Source organism: Melanotaenia boesemani, chromosome 8, assembly GCF_017639745.1.
Source record: "Melanotaenia boesemani isolate fMelBoe1 chromosome 8, fMelBoe1.pri, whole genome shotgun sequence".
NCBI lineage: Eukaryota > Metazoa > Chordata > Actinopteri > Atheriniformes > Melanotaeniidae > Melanotaenia > Melanotaenia boesemani.
Window position 1 is genome coordinate 35,921,206 of NC_055689.1, and position 6,425 is coordinate 35,927,630.

The window sequence follows — 6,425 nt, forward strand, 5'->3', positions numbered from 1 at the left end:
ATTAATCTCTCTTTCAGAGGATGGATCAATGTTAAGGATTAGGTGTGATCTGTCATTACAAGCAACACCTTAGATGGTGGTGCTACCAGGGAAAAACATAATGATGATATGCAAAACCAACCCCCTTGGATTTAACAGTGATCTGGAAACTGATATTTTAACACAGGTTCCGGACCAACTGTGGTCCAGACATGAGACGGATGTGGGACTGGCAGTTTCAGCCAGCCCAGTTACTGTCAAATTAAAACCAGGTGCAGTCTTACCTTGGCGGCCACAATATAAACTTAATCCCACAGATGAAGAAGGGATTGGAATCCTAATTGATGGGTTTTTAAAAATAGGAGTGCTGATTGAGATTTCTAGTCCTTGTAACACCCCAATTCTTGCAGTTCTAAAAGCAGATAAATCAAAGTACCGACTGGTCCATGATCTAAGGGCAATCAATGCCATTCTTGAAGATGTCGCTGCAGACTTCGCAAATCCTCACGCACTGTTGAATGCCATCCCTACTAAAGCTAAGTTTTTTACAGTAGTGGATCTTTGTTCAGCATTTTTCAGTATCCCTCTGGCAGAAGAGTCACGATATCTGTTTTCATTTACCTTTAGAGGTCGACAATACAGCTACGCCAGAATGCCCCAGGGACTGACAAGCAGCCCCGCGTGGTTTGATCGTGTGGTGAGTCAGGATCTACAGGAGCTGGATTTGAGCGGCGTCCTAATCCGGTATGTAGACGATATATTGATTTGTTCAGACACCATTGAAGATTGTCAGCGCGACTCGATCAAAGTACTGCAGAGACTGGCAGAATGTGGACACAAAGCTTCTCGGACGAAACTGCAATTCTGCCAGCCTCAGGTGGAATTCCTTGGTAGAGTAATCTCCCATGGAACAATAGCTCTGTCTCCTGACCACCTCAAAGGCATAAGTCGAGCACCGCGTCCACAGACATGCGCGCAACTAATGACCTTTTTAGGTATCACAGGATTCAGCGCGGAGTGGTTGGAGGACTACGCAGTAAAGACGGCGCCGCTTAGGGATCTCCTGAAGTCCTCTGAAGCCAAGACTTTAAAGAAGTCTTTGGAGTGGACCACAGAGGCATTGTTGGCTTTTGATGTGCTCAAGCAGGAACTGCAAAATGCCCCAGCGTTGAAAATGCCAGACTATGATAAAACTTTTCATCTTTATGTTTCAAACAGATGTAACATGTATGCAGCGGCTGTATTGGCACAAGACTCATGTGCTGGTGGAAGGAAACAACCCATCGCTTACTACAGTGCAAGGTTGGACGACGTAGCACGAGGGTGGCCCCCCTGCTACCAGGGCCTCGCAGCTATTCACATGGCGTATGAAAAGGCGTCTGCAATAACTAAGTCATATCCTGTGGTTATTTACACCCATCATAGAATCACAGAGTTGATCAATCACAGCAAACTTGTTCTGACAACAGCACGTTGCCTTCAGTATCTACCATTGCTCACCTATCCAGATGTAACAATTAAGAGATGTGAAACCACAAATTAAAGCAAAAATTAATAAGATTTGTGCATGTACTGGTTTGCGGTGGCATGACGCATTACCGCTGGCCCTAATGAGTTATCGCATGCAAGCTCATCGGGTCACACATTTGTCTCCTCATGAAATGTTAACAGGTCGTCCCATGCCGGGCCCCCAGTTTCGGGGTCCTTTTTAAGGGGCCCCCGCTGGAGCAGTTGGAGAAGGAGCTGCACAGTTATATGAAACAGTTGTCTGCTATCCATAAAGCAATTTATTTTCAGGAAAAAGCGAACGAGCCAAAACCTGTCTCTGTGACATCTGGTCCAGTGGTGCCCGGGGATAAGGTGTACATTAAGGAGTTTCGAAGAAAGTGGAACACTCCTAGACGCCGGGGTCCTTACACGGTGGTCCGTGCCACACCGACTGCGGTCCAGGTCGAAGGGAGCGTCGCTTGGCATCATCTGAACCATTGTTCGTTGGCAACTACGACCAACAACTGCAAAACGGGCCCTGGGGACTGGTCGGATTGTGCAGCGTTCTCAAATGACCAGTCCCCCAAAAGGGGAAGTATCGCCTCGCATGCATCTGACGAAGATTGTCCTGTCAGGGCAGATTCAGAGTTCCCGCCCGATGATGTTGAGTTTGACATTCCTTTGGTTTCTTCTTCTGGGCGGGACAGGGATCTCGGCAGGGACAATTCAACCAATCCGGACCCAAAGCAACAGCCACCACGTCGTCCCATCACCAGGGCCTTCTCAAGGAAACAGAGGGGCAACTGCGCAACGAGGGAGCGACCTCAGTGACCAAGGGGAGTACGACTCACATGCCAAATGTCATTATCAGTCAGGTCTCTTGCCGGCATGCACCCGCACACATCTACACACTACCCGTGACTCAGTATTTCAGACAGATGTTGCCCTTTTGGCACAACATAGGCGGAAAGTAAGATCAATTAAGGAACAAGATGTAGAGGGCCATAATATTCCAGTGAATCCTGGGATGAATGATGAACACGGTGCTCAGGGAAAAGAGGCTTTGGGGTCCAGGCTAGACCCTCTGGGCTCAGACTTAAGTGTTTATGTTACCACAGCTGCAGCTGCCAAGAAATGGGGAGTTCACTTTGTAGAGGAGGAGTCCACTCCCCCTCTAGCTGTGGTTCCAGCCCAGGAGCCGGATAAGGTTGGTCTTGTAACAATCACTACTCCACGCCCACAGGCCGGAATAGGTAACCATCAGTCAGTACCAGGGGGACTGGGGTATGAACACTTAGCACGTATAACATCCTTAATGGTTGACCAGGTATGGGCTGCTGCATGGAACACACTGGAAGGTCTATTGGAGATTGGGAAGGTTGTAAGTTCTTACCAGACCACAGTTAACACCCCTGTTGTGAATAAAGTTGATTTTACACCTGAACCGCAGCCCACCGTGGTTACTGATGGCCAACCAGACAATGGGGTGGTTGAGTCATTCACCCTTCCCCCTCAAGGGTTAGATACTTTGGTAAATAGTTATCATGATAAAACATTAAGGGAGGGGGAGGTCAAGAATGTAAAGGGGCAACCGGAAGTACGAGGGTTTAGACCTAGTGAAGATTACTTATGGAAGGAAGCGATGGCCAACACTTGGTATCGCTGGGCTTGGCTGTCAGTAAAAGAAATGACATCGGAAGAATGCATATGGTGCTCAAAGGCGCCTGGAGCCCCTCCGGTTGTTGTCCCAGATAAGTACAGCTCTTGGGAGTGTGCCCAGGAACAACGCCGAGTGTGTAAAGAGGAAGCGTTCAAGTCTACAACGACGAATGCTTTCTTCGGGCTCCCGATGTGTGGTATGAAGTGTAGATTACTTTATGGGGTCCAGAGGATGCATGGTTATTTGAATAAATATAGGGGTTACAAAATCCAGGAATTGTGTGAACCATACCAGGTGGCAAATACCGCCATGGCCCCTCCCACGGTTTACGAGGTGGACTATAACGCCGCATACGAGTGTTTTGCCAGCGGAGGATTTCTCCAGCAAAATGGGATAATGGTGGGGAACACGACGGTAAGATGTAATGTCACATGGGTATTATCATGGTTCCCAGAGTCTGGTGTGTCTCCTCTCTTCATAACTAAAGCAGTATGGTTTGAAAACCCGGAGCCCCCACATCAGGACTGTCAGAATATGTCTATCACGGTTCCAACCCTATTTTGGTTCGGAGACCAATCACATGCGGTCGCTGATAGCTTCTGGTTATGTGGGAATAATCTGCTACGAAGCACCCTACCCCCCTCTTGGGTGGGGTTGTGTGCTACTGTTCGCTTAAAGGTGCCAGCTATGGTAGTATACAATGGTGTAAATAATATTCTTAACCTAAAACAAGACAAGGGCGCGCTGCATAGGAGTAGGCGTCAGGTCTCAGGTTCTCATGGGGTATATCTGGATGCAATTGGAATTGCTAAAGGGATTCCTGTGGAATTTTCGGCCAGGAATGAAGTAGTGGCCGGCATAGAATCTATACTACCATGGATAACTGTGAATAAAAATGTTAACTGGATAAATTATATCTATTATAATCAGCAGCGGTTGTTTAACCACACCATCGAGGGACTGAGTGCACTAGGAGAACAGCTGCATGAGACTAGCAGACTCGCACTTCAGAACCGGCAAGCACTAGATTGGCTTCTGGCAGATAAGGGTGGAATATGTCAAATGTTTGGGGAAGACTGTTGTACTTTTATTCCAGCTAACACAGCGCCGGATGGTTCCTTTTACCTCTGCCATGGAAGAAATAATACGGGTGGGGAGGGAGGTGCGGGAGCATGCTGGGAAGAGCGACTGGTCCCTTGATTGGTTGGACCAGTTAATGGCTGACTGGAAAAATGTATTGATAAAGGTGGGAGTTGGGTCAGCTTTGGTTCTGATCCTTCTTTTCTTGTTTGGCATGTGCATCGTTCCCGCCCTGAGGAGAGCATGGAGTACGAGTCTCAAGAAACAGACTTCCTTCATCATGGCTGCCCAATTGGCCCGTACTGAGTTGGACCTGTGACGTCTCAATAGAACTACAGTCGGTTGGACAAAGGGTCGGCAGCCTGTGACGAAAGGCTGGTGACCCAACACTCCTGTTTGCCTCCGGCCGGGAAAAAGACTCTATCTTGTGTTATTCACGTGTGGGTTTTGTAGTCAGAAATCTTCTGTAATAGGTTATCCTTGTGAAAACAGATTGTAATGGAGTTTCTTTGTTGTGTGTGTATGGTTACTTTCTGTCATAGTACTTAGAAGGTCTCATGCAGGGGTTCACTGGCCTACCCGTGCCTGAGTGTCAAGTGAGATCAAAAGTTACCGGTGCTCGCCCAACAGGGGCGGCACGGGGGAATTTTTTCTCCCTTCGGGGTTTTTTTCGCCCTCGTACGGGAGGTTCAGATTGGCTCCTATGTTATGCTTGAGACCTGCGTGTGTGGACAAGTGTGCTTAAAAAGGTTTCCCTATTGTAAGTTTCAGAGTATCGTCTTAGGGCCGATTACTCTGAAATATTTGAAAGGGGGAAATGTGGAAGTATGAATACATCAGAGTTGGAAAACAACAGGTGCAGTTGCCCTGGTCAGCACAATATTAATAGTATGACATTATAACATGATATCAAAGTGATGTCAACTAATTATCAGTCAGCCCTAAAAGGCTGTGTGTGTGTATACAGAAATAGTGACAGGCAGGCTATATAAGCTTGAAGAAATGAATGTACGTGGTCTTTTATCCTGAAGGGGTGTCCCCCTGGTCGGCCGAATAAAGGATCATTAAAGACCTCTGTCTGCAGACTCTTAATATCAGCAGCCCTTTTGATAAAGAATTTATCTACAACAAAACATAGCAACAACCAGCAAAAAACGAAGAAGAAACATAGGCTGTGTCCGAATGTCCACCCTACTCCCTAACCCCTCGTCTACTACATAGGGCTGCACTATATAGCACACTACATAGTGCACTCATTCTCTTGGCGATTTGGACACGAAGCTGCCTATTTTTTTGTCGCTGCAAACCACGTGACTACCGCCATCACCACGGCAACCACAACCCGCGTCAAGATGTCATTCCAAAGTTGTGTGTAAACATTTTTATTTTTATTCCTTATGTTGTATTTTATTCTTTGTGTGCTTATAGGTAATTTCGCGCAGCTCAATTTTTTCGCCTCCTTGCGCCATGTTGAGCTTCTGCCCGCAATGCATTGTAGTCTATATTGACCCATCTAGTGACCATCGATGCTCACTACTTTTCAAGATGCATTGTGGATAATTTTGAGCTTTTTCGGCCAACACCTTTGGCTCTACTGGCTCAGTTACAGCACTGGCAAGTATGTTGTGTTCCACATGGACCAGATGTCACTAGCTGGACTGGACTCAGGTTACGGCAAGTATGTTGAGGTCCAGATTTAGCCCAGATGTGGTCCAAACACGGTCCAGATGTGGCCCAGATGCGGTCCAGAGATGGTTCAGCTACGGACCGGATGCAGTCCAGATGTCACTAGTGGAAGGAGAGGCATCCAGCTGCAGATAAATGGAGGACGAGGACGCTGCCATGTCTTAAGTCTACTCCAGATATCAGGTGACCTCGACAGCGACGGTTCTTTTTTGTGAGTGTTGTTGGTTATTCAGTGCTTACTGGAAGTTGAACTTTTTTTTCTAACTTTATTGAACATGAATATTGTAAACAGTTACAGATAAAGATGAAGTTGGACCAACGATGAAGGAAAGAACAGCAAAGAAAGCATTTAAACTGTCCTTTATTTAACAAGTGTTGGTTCTCTAAGATGTAGTTCTGTTCTAGAAATGACGAGAGTTGTTGGTTCTCCGCTCAGCTCATCTCTCGGCTCCATTGTCCGGGCTAACATTAGCTTAGCTAAAGAAGGTGCACTTAAAAGTTTGGGCAAAGAGGTTTATCAGTTTAATCTGCC